The sequence below is a fragment of the Marmota marmota genome, unplaced genomic scaffold (genome assembly GCF_001458135.2).
Source record: "Marmota marmota marmota unplaced genomic scaffold, marMar, whole genome shotgun sequence".
Taxonomy (NCBI): domain Eukaryota; kingdom Metazoa; phylum Chordata; class Mammalia; order Rodentia; family Sciuridae; genus Marmota; species Marmota marmota.
In genome coordinates, this window is record NW_025999990.1 from 17,232,692 (window position 1) to 17,254,544 (window position 21,853).

At 40.1% G+C, this 21,853-nt stretch overlaps 1 long non-coding RNA gene across 1 annotated transcript; it reads left to right on the forward strand.

Annotated features, from left to right (window-relative positions):
* The first annotated feature begins 7 nt into the window (after positions 1–7).
* Positions 8–10,697, forward strand: LOC125617719. The gene is made up of 2 exons (XR_007348811.1): positions 8–689; positions 10,507–10,697. It is a non-coding gene; the product is annotated as an uncharacterized LOC125617719 (long non-coding RNA).
* Positions 10,698–21,853: the final 11,156 nt, after the last annotated feature.

The following is a 21,853-nucleotide window of genomic DNA, read 5'->3' on the forward strand; positions in this document are numbered from 1 at the left end:
AGCAGCGCCTGTCCGCGAGCGGCTGAGAGTCCCGTTCAGGACCCGCCCTGGCCGAGCGCGCTGCTCTGTTTGGGTGGACTGAGAGGCGGCTCTAGGGGTTGGTCATCAGAGCGTGGCATCTCTTTGCAAAAGAGTAAACCAAGCCGCGCGAGAGATCTCGGCGTCCAGTAAGTTGTTTATGGTGAGCGGTCAGCACGGCCTCTTGGGGTTTGGTTTTGTTTCGAAGACCTGCGAGGACTTAAGAGACGTTAACAGCCAAGCACTAACTCGGGGTAGTCGTAGCGGTTTACTTTGGGAAGAAATTGGCGACCGTCTGTATCTTCCATCCCTTTCCCTTTCCACCAGCCCCAAATCACGAATTCCAACGGTATATAAAATCGACAGGTGCCCAGGACAGTGTCAAGGAATTACACGTTCAGAAACCTTGCCAGGTGTCACGAAATTTAGATGGTTGTTGGGAGCGACCAGGGAGACCTCTACACTTCCTATTAATCAGGTTGCTGTTGGGTGGGGAAGGCCATAAACTCTACTTTTGATCTTACACTTCTCTGTATTGGCAATTTCATAAGATGAATGCATTTCTTTTGTATTTCAGGATTGGGGGTGTCGCTCAGTGGTAGAGCGCTTGCCTAGCATGCTCAAGGGCCTGAGATCATCCTAAGCAACGCAAAAAAATAGTAATAATAAATGTTTTCAAAGTTCCAGAAAACACGAATTATATGGGGGTGGGGGGGTATTTGTTTCTTTTGTTTTCACCTGGCAATAAATAATTCTGTCGGGGTCCCTCCAAGATTAATTTAGACAGTTCTAAGTCGTTTCTTAGATTGTGTTGCCCAGAAACAACTACATACACACACCCTGCTCTTCACACACACTGCCGCATTCTGTCCTCTCCATCACAGCCTGAATTCTTTTCCCTTTTTTACCAGAAAACCATATAGTCTTCAAACTAGTGTTCCCTCTAAGGGAATTCATTTCCGGATCGTCCACTATCATAGGTACTATTTTCTAAAATTGCTCAACTTGAGAAGGCAGCTGCGGACACTGCATCTTTCAAACCTGTCCTCACACCTTAGCAAAGAAAATCAAAATCCTCACCAATTACTAAAGTGACCCAAGACTGTAAAACCTCCAGGGAAATCCAAAGGGATATTTCAAAAATTGGTGTTCTGTGCTGAGAAAGTAAATCACCTTAGTGAATGGGCATTAAATTATTTTGCAAGTCCAATGTTTCCAATTCTTTGCTGTCAACAAAATTGAAGGAAGATCTGTCAGCTGACAGATCATTAAAAATGATTTGGTAAGACATCAGTATGTGATTCCTTAGTATTATACTTCAGAAGAGTTTTTAAAATTGGATAACATTGCTATCACTGAAAGTCTTCTGTTCCATCTGTATTATCTACTGCCATATAACAATATTACCATGAATAGAAGAGTTTGAAAGAACACATTTATTGTCCCATAATTTCTGTGGAGTCCAGGCAAGGCTTAGGTAGGGCCTCTGAAAAGTAAGGTTCTACTGGGGAAAAAAATCTGTTCCGAAGCTCATGTAGTTGTTGACAGCATTTAGTTCTTTGCAGGTTGCAAGTTTGAGGGCCTCAGTTCCTTGACAGCTGTCACCTGGAGGCCCCTTCAGTTCCTTGCTATGTTGTCCTCTCTGTAGGGAAGCTCACAATATAGCAGTTTGCTTCTTCAGAATCAGTAAACCGGATAGTCTGATCAGGACACTGGTTACTTGTTTAAAAAAAAAAAAAATTTAAGGCACAGTATCTCCAGGCCAGCCCTGACTCAAGAAGTTCTGCCTCAACCCTGAACTGGGACTATAAACAGGTGTCACTAAGCCTGGGTTGGTTACAGTCTTTTGTAACATAATCATGTACACATAAGCACACAAGGCCCAAAGCAAATCACGGGTCTCATTTACACTCAAGGGGACAGGACCACACAAGGGTATGAACATTAAGAAGTAGGGATCATATGGGTCTATGTTAAAATCTGTCTACCACATCATCTATTTATTTATGCAAATGATATTTCCTACAAGTTCAGCCTCTTCTCCAGCAGTTTACTGTGTTTCCTTTCAGGTTCCCTTTACCTTTTTACTTAAGGGAACCTGGATTTTCCCCTGAGATAGCTGCTGCCCCTTCCACTGCTTATATAGTGGCAACTGTGTTTTCAGCCATTTAAATGTTTTCAACCATTGGCTAAGCCTCTTAGCCAATGCCTAGAGGTCAAGTAAGTCTCTGCTCCTCAACAATCTTGTTATCCAGGACCCCTACCAGTGCCCTCCCTCATTCCCCTTCCTTTTTTCACCATCTGCTGCTTTCAGTTACTAGGTGCCACTTCTGTCCTAATCCTAGGGTAGTTATAAAGTATACTTAAGGGGCTGGGGATGTGGCTCAAGCAGTGGCGCGCTCGCCTGGCATGCATGTGGCCCGGGTTCGATCCTCAGCACCACATACAAACAAAGATATTGTGTCTGCCGAAAACTAGAAAATAAATATTTAAAAAAAAATTCTCTCTCTCTCTCTCTCTCTCTCTCTCACACACACACACACACACACACACACACACTCTAAATAAATAAATAAAATAAAGTATACTTAATTGATATTCCTAATGCCCCGGTCTCTCAATTCCTCGACTTCTCCAAGGATCTTGCCCTCTAGCCTAACTCAGCCACTCACTCCCTAGGTCATAGCCATGAGAGCCTTATCAAACTCTGCAGCTTTTTCATAACCATAGTTCCAAACATCACACACTCTGATCACCATCTCCTATTTCTGGGTCACTCTGTGTAGTACAATAATCCTTCAGCTTTCACCTCTGCTGCCTGTCATTCTTATCCATCTCAAATCCCTGGCCAATCATTGTAATAACTCTTACACCTACCCTCAACCCCCCTTCTTCCTCCCTGTGTCTTCATTGCTTGGCAGAACCACCATCCTGATTTAAGCCAGCTCTCCACAGATTTACTCCACACCGGCACCCATGGATCTGAATATGGCTAGAGAAAGACAATCATACTGACTTGTTTCACTTGAATTTCATCACCATGAACCTTGAACCTTAGTGCCATCCAGCAATCCTACTTCCATCCTCCATTCTTTCTAGATTTCATATTTTCTCTTTCCTCTAACCTACACATCCTCTCCTCCATCTCATTCTCAAAGAATAACCTTACTTCCTGTTTCATTGACAGCATTGAAACAATGATACAAAAACTACCACAATTCTACAATCACATCCACCCATACCCAGATGTCAGCCTCTTCTCAGCCTCCCCCTCCATTACATAGTTGAATTTCCATGGTGCTACCTAAGGTCATTCCCTCCACTAAGAAAATGTGTTCCAATCCTTCTTGTCTAATCCAGATCATCACCTTCACACTATTTCCATATCTACTGGGTCATTCCCATAACCTTGCAAATGTTATTTCTCCAGTCCTAAAAAATTTCTTTGTCCCATTTCCACTGTCAGCTACTACCCATTTCTCTGCTTCCTTTGCAACAAAATTTCTATAGGAATTCTAATATTTTGTCCTAGTTCTTCTACTCTGAAGCAACATACACACAATATGATTCTGTTTATATAAAGTTCAAAAACATGTCATACACTATTTGTACATGCAGAACACACATACATGTAATAAAATCATATGAGGTTACATATGGAACATAAGTTATCAGGTGAAGTGGTAGGTCTCCCACCATCTCTTCACCCATTCCATCATGGTTTCCTCCTTACTATTCTATGAATATTACTCTTTTCGAGGTCAACAACAAAAATCATATTGGCTAAATCCAATGACCTGGTCTCAACTCTCATCTCAACTGACTTGTCTTTAACAGTTGACATAACTAATCACTTGATTCACCCCTCCCCCACCATCTTGGTTTTCCTCCTCCCTGATACATCCTTCCCTTTCCTTTTCTCTCACACCCCTTAGTCTTATAGTGAGTGACCCAAGACTCATTCCTTGGTCTTGTCTTTTTTAATCTATACCTACTTCCTTAGTGATCTCCTCTAGACACCTGACTTCCAGTGCCATCTAAGATATATGTTATTGAAGCCAGATTTAAAATTAGGTAGTCAGTGTAGTTAGGTAAATCGGGTGTAATATCGAGTGAAATCTAAAATGGAGGCCATGCTGAGAATGAATTCCCGGAAAAGTTGAGCAACTCCTGGAATGTTAATGAAGTCCAGGAAACAGCCCCCAACAGATTTAAAGATAGCCCATCCCAAAGAAATGTTAATGAACAGCCCCAGCAGATTTGAAGACAGCCCATCCCAAAGAAGTGTTAATGAAGTCCTTCCTGCCCAGATTACTTCTTTGGCCCACCTGTGTCCCATCCCTCGGGCCTTCCCACCTACCTTCCATCACCGAAAATTATAAAATGGAGAGACAACCGCACTTCCACAGATTCCACCTCTTGGGTCCCCTTCTTCCTCCGGGAGAAGTCTTTTCTGCTGCCCTTTAATAAACTTCTAATTTCTACTCTGACCTTGCCTCAGCGTGCTTCTCTGGTGTTATTCTTCAACATTGGGGAAGCAAGGACTCACCAGTCAACAGCGGTAACATTATCATCATTATGATTACAACTCCCAAATTTTTATATCCAGCTCCAACCTACCCACACCCCAGACTCTGATATCCAGCAGTGTACTGTGTTTCCAATACTTAACATATCACAAACTGAACAATATTCTCTCGAACCTTTTCAATCCACCAGCTTTTCTATCTCAGTTGATGACAACCCCATCCTTCAAGTGGCTCAAACTAGGACCCCTAAAATCTTACCCCTAAAATCATCCCTCTTTCTCCTACATTCCACATTTTGTTCCAAATCTGAGCATCCTTCACCCCTTCCCTGCTACCTCCTGGTCTCAGCTACTATCATCTCATACCTGGATTAGTCCTCTCAAAGTTTTCCCTGTTCTGTGCTTGCCCCCTCTCAATCTAATAGCTTGAATGACCCTCTGAAAATACAAGTCATCCCTGCATTAAATGCTGCTTATTTCATTCAGAGTAGGAATCAACTTCTTTACTATAGTTCAAAAGTTTCTGTAAGATCAGCACCACCACCTTACCCAGATCATTACCTGTCCAGTCCTATTCTCCTCTCCTCTCACTCTGCTCCAGACTTTCTGACCTCCTTTTTTGACACGGGAGGATGCCACATATGTTTCCATGGCCCTCTGGTACACATTTCTCCCAGAAACCTTCACTGCTAACTCCTTGCCTCCTTTGGTAAAAAGTCCACCTTTCAATGTGATCCATCATGACCTTCTGAAAATCACAACTCATAACTCTCACTCTGTGCCACAAATCTGCCTTACCTAGCTCTCTCTTTTCCCATGGAACTTGTTTATTATTGCCTACCACTCCTGCACGCTCGAATATAGGCTCTAGGAAGGGATTCATCTGTAGTGTTTACTAATGTATCCCAAGTGCCTAGAGTAACTATTGACATATAGGAGGTCCTCAATAAATATCTGTGGAATGAATGAAGACTGTTTTTATACTTCTATCTATAAAAATTAAAACTAGGAGTAGAGTTGACTGGATACTATTACACTTGGGCAAAGATACTCTATACTTTTAATTTTAACAATATATCAAAATTTTTAATATTTTATATGATTTAGGTCGGTTAGGAATTTTTATATTAATTATACAACCAAGATGGGTTTCTTAAGCTTAAGAGACTCCATTTTAAAAAAAGAATTTTGTGGAGAAATATGATAGGCTAATCAATAAAAAACATTCCAGCTTAAAATATTATACTAACATACTCAGGGACAAGTGTAATGAAAATACAAGATAAGGGATGAAACAGTGATATGAAATTTCTTTTAAAGAACAGCTTGTTCATGTATTTTTTAAGTGGATGATAGATGCATTAGGATACTTAGAATCCCTTGGATACACCTAAAGAATGATGTAACAATCTTATTTTTAAATGCCAATACTTAGATTAAGACAGAAATAACAATAGCTTGCCATTATTTAAACCTATGATGAAACATTTTAGATGTAACCTTTAAAGGTCCAAGAAGAAACAAAGTTTTTCAGATTTCTTTTAGGAGGAACGCAAGCAAGAAACGTTGCAGACCACAATCCAAAGCACTGGAAGTGAGCCTCAAACTACCTTCTGTCCTGGGGCTTGTCCAAATGGAACATCTGGATTCCCACATGCTCTCTGACCTGGACAGGCAGAGGCTCAAAAGCTTTCTTTTCCTTTGTTTTCTTTAGAGGCTCCACCTCCCAGGAGTAGGAGCTTTCTTTCCCAGGGTGAGGGGAATGCCTGGCATTAACTTCTTCATCCCAAGGGTTGAAGAGTTCCCATCTCCAGCCCTGCCCATCTAGGCATGACTAAAAGGAAATATTCTGTGGAAACCACCTAGCCATTGGCAGCTTCAGGCACTCATGATATTTTAATGTTAACACATAACACTGATTAACTAAACGCTTCAGAGTTTTTCCCACAGTCCTAAAAGCAAAGTAATAAACTGTCATCACCTTTGGCTTGACATGTAGAAGTAATATTTGAGAATAACTTTGATGTACATTTGACCATGAAGCTATTTGTCTTCTTAACTTTAGAGGCCACAGATCTGATGAAGAGAGAACATGGGTGGAGCTAGGTCTCCATTTTTATTTTTATTTTTATTCTTTTTTAAAAAAGCTATAAGAGCTGCTATGATCCAGCCAGATCCAGCAGAGGCTGCAAGGCAGCTGTGGACAGAATCCCAAGGGGGGAAAGGGGTGGACCAGGAAGGAAGGAATTAGGTGGGTGGGGAGGGAAAATCCCAGCCCACCTTTGTCCTGCATCAGTCCTCAGTGTTCACAGAGGCTGGGAGGCCAAGGACAGTGAAGGATGCTGCAGTTCCACACCCCTGGGTGGACCCCAGTCCCTCCATTCATGCAATACCAGTGCCTACAAGGTGCCAAGTTCTGAGGGATTCAGAGAAAAATCTCCTGCAGCATATGTCCTTAGGCAGCTCCCAGTCTAGTTGGGGAAGAGAAGGATGTTAAAAAAATTAAAAATTTCTGAAGATGTGGGAGTGGAATATTTCCAGAAGTAAAAAGGGAGTGGGGAAGAGAGAGAAGGAATCTGGCCCAAGGGGGTTCAAAAGTCTTCAGAGATAGTAACATTCCAGCTGGATCTTGAAGTGAAATAGGAGTTGACCAGCAGAAGAGAATGGAGTGGGAACTTTCATGGCAAAAGAAACAGCCTGGAGATATGGACGCATTGTATTATTTGCCATAACAGATACACAAAGCTCAACTGTTTATCAAAAAAGGGAACTATACTTGAATATGACATATCTATAAACAGAAAACTACATAAGATAAAGATGTTCTCTGTTACCATATGGAAAAGTCTTTTTTTTTAATTTTTTTTTTTAGCTGTTGATGGACCTTTAAGGTTTTACTACCAACTGAAAGAGTAGAGTCCAAGAATAATGCAGATATTATGCTATGTTTGTATTTAAAAGGAGGAGAAATAATATTTATTTATAACAACTATAGTTGTACAAAGTGGGATAAGAACTGGGCCGATAGAGAAGGGATAAGAAAATTTTTTTCACTGTATAATTTCTTTTTAAACCATGTAAGTGCATTACCTTTTTAAAAAAATTGATGGAAACTTGATTCAAACTTGAAATTCAAAGTTCCAGACTGTCTGCAATACATATTCTTTCTTGGGGGGAGCGGGGGATACTGATGCTTGAACCCAGGAGGACTTAACCACTGAGGCACACTTCCAGCCCTTTTTAATTTTGGAGACAAGTTGCTTGGGCCTCTGTAAGTTGTTGAGGCTGGCCTAGGGCAACACATATTCTTATTCCTCTTTGTTAAGACTCAGAGAGCCTCAGGAATGGCTGATGTTTATGAGAGTTGGCTACCCTTCCTCCTGCTCCAGACTCTGGCTCCCTAATGACAGGTCCTCCTTCACCTTCTCCAGGTCCTAACACCAGGCTTGTGTGCAGCAGTGTCAGACAATGCTTAGTGAATGAATGTGTGGAGCAGAGAAATGGGAGATGAGACTAGGAAGACAGCTTTGGGGGAAGACATGATGATGAATTGAACTCCACTTGGGCCAGATATGTTTGCGCATCTTGAGTTTTATTGAGATATAGTTTACATATTTAAAACTTTTTCAGTATTTTATTGCATTTCAATAAATGAATATGCCATGTAACCACCACCACAATCAAGTTCAGAGCACTTCATCATCCCCAAAAAGCTTCTTATGTCTCTTTGCACTCAGTGCCAACCCCATCATCTGATCTTGCTCCCTGTTCCTAAGATTTGAGTTTTTCTAGGATTCCACAAAAAATGCAGTCTTACAGTATGCAGTCTTTCGCATCTGGATTCTTTAACTCAGCATGTTCTGAGATCCAAAATGCTGTGTGTATCAGCTTCTTTTTATTGTTCAATAGTATTCCACTGTATGTGTATACAAACCATAGAAAAAGATTCACAGCTTGGTTGTTGTCAGAGAATGAGAGTAGGGAAATGGGAGATATAGTCTCCCCCCTGACACTCTTTCTTTCTTTCTCTGGTGCTGGAGATTGACCCCAGTGCCTCACATATGCTAGGCAAGTGCTGTACCACTGATCCACACCCCCAGCCCTATGGTCTCTTTTTTGGGTTGATGGAAATGTTCTGGAATTAGCTAGTGCTGATGGTTATGCAATATTATGAATATACAAAAAGACACTGAATTATATACTTTTGAAATGGCTAAAAGGGTGGGTTCTATGATATATAGACTTTATCTTTAAAAAATTCAAGCATGATTACTGAACAAACAGTCTTTGTAGGCAGACTGACATGGTTGGGGTCCGTATTTCATGAGAACCTGGTAAAAATTCTAAGTCTCCATTTCTTCATCTGGAAAAATGATGGTAAAAATAGAGCCCATCTCACAGGGGGTGGTGAGGACTGAATGAGGGGACGGATGCGTGCAACTAACTCCACATGGTACTGACAAGTGCCTAATCGGTGGCAGCTACTCCTTAAGCCACCTACACCTGCCATATGTCAGGCCTGTCACATGTCTTATTTGATCCAGCCTGAAGCAGGGACTATTCTCAATCGACAGGTGGTGAAACTGAACCATGAAGAGATTAAAAAGTAGCTTGTTCCACATTGGGGGACATTCTATCACTGGTCTATAATTTTCAAAAATGTCAGTGCCATAAAAGATAAAGACAGACTAAGGAACTGTTCCAGAGTGAGGAAGATTAAATAGATATGACAATTAAATGCTCTGTATAATTCTGCAGTGAGTCTGAGGGAAACATTTTTTTGCTGTAAAGGACATTATTGGGACAATTGAGAAAATTGGAAAACGGACTATAGGTTAAATTATAATATTGAATGAATTTGATAACTGTGGCAGGCAGTGCCAGGACTGCAGTGAGACAAGAAAGACTCCTCAGGTGCAGAATCAAAGCACCCCATAGAGACCTTCCTTGCCTCCTCTGGCTCTTACTGGGTGGTGTGGTTGTCACAGAATGTCCTGTTCTTAGGAAGTACACATTGGGGTTTTGAGTGTAAAGTCATACCAGTGTAGGCAACTGGCTCTCCAAATAGTCCAATAATAATATTGATGGAGGCGGAGAGAGAAAATGTTAAACCATGTGTGGCAAATGTTAATAAATGATGAATCAAGGTTAAGGGTATACAGAAGTTGTACTATTCTTGCAAACTTTAAGTTTCAACTTAAAAAAAAAATTTAGGTCACTTTTTAGGGTAATCAAACCAAGGACTCCTGCAAAGCCCACACTCTTCCATTCAGCCACATCCCCAGCCCCAGAGCTGGAAATGAACTCTGCACAGCTCCAGCCTTCTACTCTGTACCCCAAATAACTGTAGCATGAAGCCAGGGCCTCAGAGGGCCTCCTGACAGGTGCTTCAGAGCAGCATTTCTCCAACTTTAACATGCACACAAATCGCTTGGGAATCTTGTTGAAAGGTGGGTTCTGATGCAGTGAATGGGAGGTCATTAAGACTGGAGAGTCTATATTCCTAACAAGCTCCTTGAATGAGGACAATGTTGCTGGTCCCCGGACCGTGTGGTTCCAGAGGCAAGGCTCTAGACTATGGCCTATACCTGTAGGGCTTAAAATACAAAATGTATTGGGGAGGGAAATGAAGGAAAGGAAATTGAATGATACAGGAGACACTCCACTTAAGATGCTTTTTGATGATAAATTGAGCTTTCTTTTTTTTTAGTTACAGATGGTTTATTTTTTTTATTTATTATTATGTGATGCTGAGAATTGAATCCAAGGCCTCACAGTGCTAGGCAAGTGCTCTACCATTAAGCTACAACCCCAGCCCTGAGCTTTCTTTTTTCATATGCTCTATCATTCTATAAACATGCAGAGTGAGCCCACCAGGTGCATAATTTAGAATCAGAACCGGATGGTGACAAACATTAATTGAACCAGTTATAATTCAGCCAGTCTTTCCCTTCCCCCAGGAGTCTCCAAATCAGTCTCCAAGCAGTTTTTAGCCCAACGAGTGAACCTGGCAAATAGCAGTCACAAGAGAGAACATTGCACGCAGGGAGTGCTGAAATGACAAGTTCATCAAGAACAACAACACAAAATTAAAAGTTGGCAATTGTGCAACAGAATCACGTTAGTGATTAAAAGATTCTTCTAATGGGGATTTGTCTTGCATCTCTTTTGTTTTCAACTTTCAGGGGGAAACTATCATAACACTGCTGAATTCCTTTTTTTTTTTTTTTTTTTGGCAGCAGTGGGTATTGAACCCAGGGGAGCTCTACCACTGAGCTACACCCCCAGCTCCTTTTAAAATATTTTTTTAGTTGTCAACGGACCTTTATTTTTTATTTATTTATATCCAGTGCTGAGAATCGAACCCAGTACCTCCACACATGCTAGGCAAGCACGGTACCACTGAGCCACAACCCCAGCCCTTAAATTATATTTTAAGACAGGTTCTTGCTAAATTGCTGAGGTTGGCCTGAAGCTTGTGACCCTCCTTCCTTAGCTTCCCAAGTAGCTGGAAATACAGGCGTGTATCACCCCGCCAGGCTGTTTTCATATTTTTAAAATGTTATTCTTGGGAGATAAACCTGAGGAAAATAATTAACTTAACTTAGGACCAAAATCACAATCACATTTTTTTTAAAGATCCAGGGATAATCCAGGGCCACACTTTAGCAGTGGAAATTGGGCCCAGCAGACAGGCACTCAAGAGAGATGGATACTGAGAGCATCCAAGCAAGCTTCTACATCTCACCTCCTCAGCAGGCACTGCAGGAAGGGTGATGGGTGGTTTTAAGAGTCCTCAAGAAAAGGTGGCTTGCAGAACCCTCACCTCCCTGAGCCCCCAGGACACTGACCTCTCTGAGATCCTCTGTCCCTTTCTCTCCACAGCTGCTGCCTATCTGCTTTTGCTTCTTCCCCTTTCCTCTCCGTGGCTGACTTTCACTTCCCTGGCACTTCTGACCAGCTTCACCAGCTGCTGCCTTTGAACTTGTCCCCACACTTCCTTCCCTCTATGCTGCCATCGCCTGCACCATCCAAGGGAGCCAGGTTCTGAGAAGAGCTGGGGCCTAGGGAAGAAATGAGAACAACATACCCCCAGTCCCCACCTCCACTCCAAGGCCACTGACTGTGGCTATTTTCCTCTCTCCATTTCAGGGAGGCTGATTCCCAGGTCACCTCCCACCTGGTTTAACAGTAACACTGAACCTCTTTAAGAGAAATGCCCCGGTCAAAAGCCCCCTTTCCCAGCACACAGATAATTGACATCACCAAGGAGTTGTGAAATTGGTCTGAACTTAACAGAGGCTATATCAGTTAAAATGCAAGGTTGGATTCCAGTCTGAACCACAGTCCAGCCTCCTTGGAAAATATTCTTGGTTGGAGGGTTTGACACAAAGATCCGGGAATGTGGGTTTAGGAGTCCTGCCCCTACAGCCTACTCTCCATCCTCACTGCTCTCCTGAGGGGAAAATCCAGATGGGAATCTTTAGCCAAGGCCAAAGCCACAGAGGACAATCACAGGCCCAAGCTTGGGGGGAGAGGAGAATTGCCTTTCCACCCTCCTCCATCTGTCCAAGTCTCATTCATCCATGAGGCCCAGCTCTCCTCCTACCGATGACTCCTTCCACTGATCTCACCCAAACAACCACAAGCCACTCCTCAGGCCCTTGATTCTGCACTGTCTTATCTGTTTGTATTCTACTTCATTAGAAGACAGTAGTGCAGAGGCTAAGGTTACACATAGGCTTTGAAGTCCAATGGACGAAGCCACTCAAATCCTTGCTCCATTGCTGTGTACTCCTGGGCAAGTTACTGACCCTAGCTCAGATTCAGTGACTTCATCTGTATAAGTGGGTATCGCAACACGAGTTAATTTATTTTCCCCAGGGGTTAAATAACACTCCCAACAAAAATGTATTGAGTGTCTACTGTTTTCCAGACACTACCCTAGATGGGGACAGTGCATATGAGGCAAATGCCCTACCTATAAAGAGCTTCCATTCTAGTGGGCAATACATATGATAAGCATGTAACCAAATGAAAAATACAACTAATCATCTACTATTGCCATTTTTGAGACCATAGAGTGATTATTATATTTGGAGGAAGAGTAGAGTGCTATTTAATATAGGACAATTGGGGAGGTTCTCTGAGGTAACATTTGAGCAAGAGCCTGGATGATGTAAAGGAGTGAGCTATGCACAAATCTGGGAAGAGCAGATGTAAAGATCCTGAAGTAGAAATAAGCTCAGTGTATTCACAAACCAGGAAAAAGGACAACACGGTGAGGGCAGGTCAAGAGAGAAGGAGCCGGGGAGGAGGTGAGAGCAAAATAGACCTTAAGGTAGAAAACATCATAAGGGACAAAGAAAACTTTATATATATTACAGATTATGAACTATATCCACCCAATAATAGAGCTTCAAAACATATAAAGCACCGATAGAAAAACCAACAAGTGTAATTGGAGAAATTAATAAACTCCCTTAGAAACTAACAGATCAGTTTTTAAAAGTGAAGATAAAATGGTTTTGAATGACTCTTTTGGTAAGTTCAGTCTAATAGGTTTGTTTGTTTGTTTGTTTGTTTCATTCTGAGAAAATATAATTTTTAAATTTAAAAGACCTTTGGTTTTGTTGCTGTTGTTGTTCTTATTAGTTATACATGACAGTAGAATGTATTTTGACATATTATACATATATGGAGTATAACTTTTCATTCTTCTGGTTGTACATGATGTGGAATTATTTTGGTTGTGTGTTCATACATGAAGATAGGAAAGTAATGTCTGATTCATTCTACTACCTTTTCTATTCCCATTCCCCCTCCCTTCCTTTCATTCTCTTTTGTCTAATCCAAAGTTCTTCTATTCTTTCCTAACATCCCCACCCCACCCTTATTGTAAAGTTAGTATCCATATATCAGAGAAAACATTTTGGTCTTTGGTTTTAGGGGATGGGTTATTTCACTTAACATGATATTCTCCAGTTCCATCCATTTACTGGCAAATGCCATAATTTCATTCTTTTTTATGGCTGAGTAATATTACATTGTGTATATATACCACATTTTCTTTATCCATTTATCTGTTGATGGGGACCTAGGCTGGCTGCATAGTTTAGCTGTTGAAAATTGAGCTGCTATAAGCATGGATGTGACTTAGTCACTATAGTGTGCAGATTTTATTTATTTTTTTATTTTTTTAAAATATTTATTTATTTTTAAGTTTTAGATAGACACAATATCTTTATTTTACATTTATGTGGTGCTGAGGATCGAACCCAGTGCCTCGTGCATGCTAGGCGGGCGCTCTACCGCTGAGCGACAACCCCAGCCCCTAGTGTGCAGATTTTAAATCCTTTGGGTATAAACTGAGGAGTGGGATAACTGGGTCATGTTTTCTGAGGAATTTCCATACTGCTTGCCAGGGTGGTTCAAATGAAGAATATTTCTCTTGTTCAAGAACACATGGAATAATCACAAAGATCAGTCTTTTTTTTTTTTTTCCAGAGTAGAAATTAGAAGTTTATTAAAGGACAGCAGAAAAGACTTCTCCCGGAGGAAGAAGGGGACCCAAGAGGTGGAATCCCAAGATCAGTCTTATATTAGTCATTTATCTCAAAAAATCCCAAAGTCTTAATATCATATAGCCCATATTTTCTGACCACATGCAGTAAATTTGAAAACCAATAGAAAAATTAAAAACTTTGAATGTTTTTCTCCTTTTGTTTTGTTTTGAAAAACAACAAATAGGCAACTGTAAAAAAAAATTTTAAAGAATAGCTTAAAATTCAAAAACGTTTGGAAATGTAAAAAAAACTACCACTTAATACTGAAATAAAGAAATTATAATAAATACATTCTTACAATGAAATCTTCATGTGTCAAAGTGTATTTAAGTTTGTATATAAAGGAGATTTATAGCATTGCATTTGTTTATTTATCAAATAAAAATCTCTCAAGTCAAATGAGCCAAGTGGTCAGTGCAAACATCCCAAAGAAGTAAACGGGAAGTAAAAAATAAAGAAGGAAAAAAAAAATCAATGATATAAGGTACTAGGGTAGGGGAGAGAAAAGCAATAAAGAAGTACAGCCAAGAGTGGTAACACACTCTTGTAATCCCAGCTACTCAGGAGACTGAGGCAGGAGGACCTTGAGTTTGAGCCCAGCTAACAACATAGTGAGACCTCCATCTCAAAAATAAATAAATAAAAAGGAAAAACAAAATCAGAAGATGGGGTGCTGGGATTGTGGCTCAGTGGTAGAATGCTTGCCTAGCATGCATGAGACACTGGATTTGATCCCGAGCATCACATAAAAATAAATAAATAAACACAATAAATGTATTTTTAAAAATGACACCATGTTTAAAAAGAAAAAAAAAAAAACAGAAGATGTTTGTTGCAAAGACTACTAAAACTGACCAGCCTCTGATAAGACAGATCAAAAACAAACCAAAAAAAAAAAAAAGTAGGAAAATGTATACAAGTAAACAATGCAAAATAAAAAATAATTTACAGACAAAATTGTCATTTAAAAAATTATAAACTACTGTATGCTTGTGTATTCAAAAACTAGATGATAGGGATACATAGTTGACAAAGTTAAAAATAACTAAATGGCACAAGGAAAAACAAATATTGAAGAGAAGAATAACCATTAAGTAACTTAAAATCATAACATTAAAAAATAATGGGAGATTAAACCCATAAAATTAAAAAAAAAATCTTGTGGAAAGGAATGGGACAGGGACAGTTCTCTGAATGTACTTTGTTTTACAGATTTTACATTACATAAATATTTTGTAATTATGTATTTTGTATTACATTATGTAAATATTTTACATTATGATAAATTAAAATTAAATTGAGCCAGGCGCAGTGGCTCACACCTGTAATCCCAGCGGCTCAGGAGGCTGAGACAGGAGGATTGTGAGTTCAAAACCAGCCTCAGCAATGGCAAGGTGCTAAGCAACTCAGTGAGACCCTGTCTCTAAATAAAATACAAAATAGAGCTGGGGATGTGGCTGAGTGGTTGAGTACCCCTGAGTACCCACCCCACACACACACAAAAAAATTAAATTGAAATTGAAAAGCAATCCCTGAAAAGTTAAAATTATGCTACAGGCCCTGACTTCAATCCCCAATATCAAAACAACTAACTAAATAAATAAATAGAACAAAATGAAATAAGTGAAAACTCCATATCACATTGGCGGTACATAGAGAGGTGCTATTCCAAATGACTTTAAAACAAATAATTCAACTCTACAATTCTAGTGAGACATACCCAAGAACAAAAGAATGGTAATACACATATACATATATGTGTCTCTCATATATATATATATATATGTATGTGTGTATACATATATATACATATGTATATAAAACTTTTTATAATATCATTGGTAGAGTTTTGATATTGTTATTCAGTGAGTGTTAGTGTGTAGAAAAGAATAAAGCAATGAGTAATTATATTGGCATTACTGAGAACATTTTTTAAAAATATTTATTTGTAGTTGTAGATAAATACAACACCTTTATTTTATTTATGTATCTTTATGTGGAGCTGAGGTGTCAAACCCAGGGCCTCACACAAGCTAGGCAAGCACTCTACCACTGAGCTACAGATCCATCCCCTTATTAAGAACATTTGACAGAATATTTTGTACTGGCTTATGTTAAGACCTCACCCCTAGAAATATGGAGGCAGATGCTTTGACTAAGTTGTATGCCCTGACGGAGGACCTAACCCTATAGGTATATGGAAAGAGTAAACATGAAAGTGTTAAAGTAGGATGGAACATAGTTTAGGAGACAGGAATGCCTCAAAAACATAGTGCCTTGGTTGATGGCATCTGTGTTTTTACTCCTCCAGAGTGACTGTATTGATATTGACCCTTTGCCAAACAGTAAAGAACATCAATATGCTTTGACATATGTAGGCGGAGTTCCTGGCCTTATGCAAGCCTTTCCTAGCAAGAGAGCTAACCAAACTGCTACTGTCAAAGCTTTTGAGAAAATGGGTATAATGGCATATGCCTGTAATCCCAGCAACTCAAGAAAGGAAAGGCAAGAGGATCACAAGTTTGAGTCCAGCCTGGACAACTTAACCAAGGGTCCAACAGGATCAATGGGGACCAAGGTAGAAGGGTCACGTCTGTGGACTAAAGAAAATACCTCAGGGCATTACAGCCAGCCTCTTGGTCTGTCATGCCATTGGCTGACAGTTTTAGAAATCACTTGTGGATGTTGGCCATATCATTGGCCAACATGTAAATATGCTCCACCACATCAGCCCCCAGCTGCTGCCACCGTGTGGTCTAACAGAGACGATGACACTAGGATTTATCTTGCTGGATGGTGCAGATGGACCTTTACAAGGCCCTAATAAACATTTATTATTCCATCTCTAGCTGCAGCCTTTTTGCTGTTTTTGCCATTTTCTCTGAAACCTATGCTTTTATCAAAACTGAATAATGTATTCATAAACTTGAGACCAATGCTAATATATTTGATTTATGTCACATATAAAAACTCAAAGTAACTCCTTATCTGATCCTGCCCTTTCTATAGGGGACATATGAGGCCTGTTTAGTTCCTGGATCTCCTGGTGGGAAAAACTGGTTGCTATTTTCATTTGTGTAGCTGTCCTCTCTTTTCACTCCCATGTGGACCCTACAAGCCAGACAAATGGCCTCACGCTGAAACCCCTTGCAGGCTCACGGCACATCACAGAAAAGGAAGCACATGGATTTTAAGAGTCAGATACAAGGGATGGAACATAGGGGTTCAGCTTGACCCACTGCAGCCATCTTGATGCCTAACCACCATGATTGCCTCTGTGTAACTTTAGTCTATTTCCCCCCAGTTTCCCAGTACTATAAAAAAACATACCACGGGGCTGGAGATGTGGCTCAAGCGGTAGCGCGCTCGCCTGGCATGTGTACGGCCCAGGTTCGATCCTCAGCACCACATACAAAGATGTTGTGTCCGCCAAGAACTAATAAATAAATAAATATTAAAAAAACAAACAAACAAACAAACAAAAAATACCACTAGAATGGCAAGTGGAACTTTACACTTGTACCCTGGCACCATCAGTGCCAGGAATGTGCCTGACATCTTTGATATTAGCTTGAAATAAACCAAGTACATTCTGACTTAAATGTGCTTTTATCCTGATGACTTTAGAAGCCCCCTCCTTTTATCTATCTATCTATCTATCTATCTATCTATCTATCTATCTATCTGCTTATTTATATGCAGTACTGAAACCAGGAATGCTCTACTACTGAACTACATTCCCAGCTTTTTTTTTTTTTATTAGGGTCTCAATGAGTTGCCCAGGCTGGCCTCAAACTTACTATCCTCCTGCCTCTGCCTTCTGAGTTGCTAGGATTAGAGGTGTGTGCTACCATACCCAGTCTCTAGAAGCTCCCTCCTTTTGACCCAAGGCATAGGAATTAACTGATCTTGCTGCCACTGAATACCACACTTCTGTCAATAAGTCCCCAGTATATTGCACTCTGTACAATTCTGGAACTGTCTGCCTCTTTCTTTGATCTCAGTACCTGGCAACAGTTTTTATGTGCTGGGACTGGGTAGCTCTAAAACACTTCTTATAAAAAGGACACAGGATGAGTCAGAGTCAGAGAAGGACTTGATATGGTGATGAAAGCAGAGATTGATATGATATACTTCAAAGATGGAGGAAGGGACCATAAGCCAAGGAATACAGGCAGCCACTGGAAGCTGAAAAAGACAAAGAAATTGTACCTCTAAAGAGGAAAGCAGCCCTGTCAGCAAGTTGACTTTAGGACAGTGAAACTACTTTTGGATTTCTAATCTCCAGAACAATAAGATAATAAATTCATGATTTTGGGGTTTTGGGTTTTATTTGGAGGGGTACTGGAAATTGAATACAGGGGAACTCAACCACTGAGTCACATGCCTAGCGCCCACCCCCCTTAAAAATTTTAATGAACACAGTACCTTTTTATTATCTATTTATTTATTTTTTACATGGTGCCAAGGATCGAACCCAGTGCCTCACATGTGACAGGCAAGCACTCTACCACTGAGCCACAATCCTAGCTCCCAGCGCCCCCCCTTTTCCCCTTTTTGTATTTTATTGGAGACAGGGTCTCACTGAGTTGCTTAGGGCCTCACTAAGTTGCTAAAGCTGGCTTTGAATTTATGATCCTCTTGCCTCAACCTCCCAAGCCACTGGGATTACAGTCGTGTGTTACCATACCTGGCTTTCATGTTTTAAGTCACTAAGTTTGTTGTAATTTGTGATGGTAGCAATAGAAAACTAATATACCTGGGGTTCATTATTGCATATAAGCATTTTCATCCCTCTCCCCTGTAAATTCTGAACCCATAGGTCTGAGTTGGGAGTACAGTCACCTGTTTTATAACCCCAGCCAAATTCTGCACCACTGCTTTTCTGATAACAGACCTCCATCTGTTTTGGCTACAAGTGTGGAGATGTGATTGGCCACCCTGGCACTCCATTGCCCTGGAGCGTGAACCTGGTCAACATATGAACCTATGGCTCACATTGGCCAATCACAAGCCTTTTCTGGGAATTTATATCTGAAAGTCAGAAGAGATGAGTGTTGTTTCTTTGGGCTGGAATTTGGTTGAAGACTCAAAGATACCATGCTAGGACTGTCTGCTGTGCCTGGCAGTGATCTTCTCTGACTAGATGGAGAAAGCAAATCTGCAGTGGGAAAGAAGATAGATAATAAACAGAGAGAAGCAGAGTTGAATGTTAGAGAGAGAGAGAGAGGAAAAACCTTAGTCCTTTGATCTTCTGGACCCAGTTGCATGTGTTACTGATACTATCCCTATTCTTTTGACCTATGAGAAATCAATAAACCCTGCTATCATTCATGTTCATTGAACTGGTTCTTAGTTCCTTGAAATATAAAGACTTCACCTAGTCTGCCTTTCTCTCCACCTACTTCTGTGTCCAACATCAACCACTTCGTCCTTGACTGTGCTAGTGTACCCTAGTCTTATCAGAATTTATATACAAATTGTGTGGAGATTTTAGTCTTTGGTGTCTGCCACTCATTCTAGTGCCTTTACAGAACTCTTTCTGGCTCAACCACATACACTTTCCAGCAACTGCATGTTCAGGCTGACTTCTTCTCTTCCTCCTTCACTACCTTCTACTCCTCCTTCTTTTATGCTGCTGAGGATCAAAACAGGGACCTTGTGCAGCTAGGTTCATGCTCTAGCCCTAAGCTACATTCCCAGCCCCTCTTTCTTCTTCTGATTCCTACTCCTTTACATCTATTTGATGACAAGAAATTCTGAAATTCTCTTCCAGTGAAAACAAATGCTGCAAAACCCATATGATTGCTTTTGTTCAAGGTTTTGTTCTACAAAATACCTTCAGTTTTACATTTTGTGGGGGGTTATAGGCATCTTTAGCTTGAAGTGAATAGTAAAAAGGTTGAGTATTAATTAGAAGATTCTCCCCCACTTACTTCTAGTAACTTCCAGTTACTTCATTGATGATTCTTGCCTGTCTTTCATTTCTAAAGTTTCTGAGCTCTAGAAGATGCAGGTAATCATACACTATTATCTAAAAGATTTGCCTGGTGTAAATCCTCATTTCCAGGAAGATGGGCCTATAGCACATACAAGGTGGGATTTACCATAGACTTTACTAAAGGCGGTCTTTGCTAAGACCACCATTTGTAAGTACTACAAGTTCTTTCTTGATTTGGGCTGTAAAACTTGGTAAAAGTAAATGGAAATTCCTATTATTTCCCTCTGCAAATAAAATGGAAAGGACACTTGGCGACTAATCAGGACACATGAATATATCAGGTTTATCATGATTTATCACAATTTACAATTTATCACAATTTAATAAATGTACACAGGTCAGTTAATACCTATTGCTTCTAATTTCTTCATCTTTAAAATGGAATTTGTGATATTCCCCTGCCTATTTAACTGACTGAGTGGTTGTAAAAATTAAACAAAGTACATAAATGTAAGTTGTTATTATGTACTATAAGAATGTAAGGTGATGGGCTGGGGATGTGGCTCAAGCGGTAGCGCGCTCCTCTGGCATGCGTGCGGCCCGGGTTCGATCCTCAGCACCACATACAAACAAAGATGTTGTGTCAGCCAAAAGCTAAAAAATAAATATAAAAAAAAAATTAATAAAAAAAAAAAAGAATGTAAGGTGAAATTATAATGCCCTAGTCCTAGACATCTTTATTCAAGCCTGGGACTATAGTATTGTGTCTTTCCTACTTACCAAGATTGAAAAAGTAGAGCCAGGCATGGAAACTCACACCTGTAATCCCAGCAACTTGGGAGGCTGAAGCAGGAAGATGGCAAGTTCAAGGCCAACCTGGGCAAACTTAGTGAGACCCTATCTCAAAACAAAATTTAAAACTGGCTGAGGATGTGACTCAGTAATAGAATGTCCCTGGATTCAATCCCTACAAAAAGAAAGAAGGAAAGAAATGCTTCTTATAAACCAGTTAATCAATATCCATACATCATAAGTTAAGAATTGTGCAAGCCTACATATTCAGCAACAGCAAATTTGTAACATTAGGATACTACTATATGCAAACGGTTGAAGATTCAAAGTAGGGAAGCACATAACAATCTAAATAGATGCTACAAATTTCTGCAAAACATGACTAAAAATGCTCTTCAGCAGATGCTTCAAAAATCTCTCTGAATTACAGCTTTTGAACAAAACAGAAAAAAAAAAAACCATTAGATTTGGACCACAGATCTCTAAAATTCCCTCCACCCCCACAACTGTCTTTACTTAGTACTAAATTTAGAGCAGATGGAGAAACCAGCAAGCAAGACAATGCTTGCATCTGCTAATAAATTAATACTGCTGAGCCAAGCAAGTAGAAAAATCTCAAGGGGTCTGTACATGTTAGCACAGCTACAAATAATGCAAGCATTCCTGCTTTTGAGGAATTTATAATGTATACAATTTAGACATAATAGTGTTTACTAATACTTATTGAGGTCTTTGCTAATACTTATTAAGGACTTCTCAATTCATTGAAGCTTCCCAACAACCCTGTAAAATAGTTATATTATCCAGTTTATATAGAAAGTATTAATTCTCTTAATGTGCATGTACATACATTAAGTGTCTTTGCCCTCCAATCATATGGGTCATAACAGAGTTGGGATTTTGAAGCCCAGGCTCCTAATCATGATGCTACTCTTCTAAAAAGAAACAGAGCTAGGAAGGAATGCAATGTTTTATGACTTCATTTTATACTTATCATGTATTCCTTAT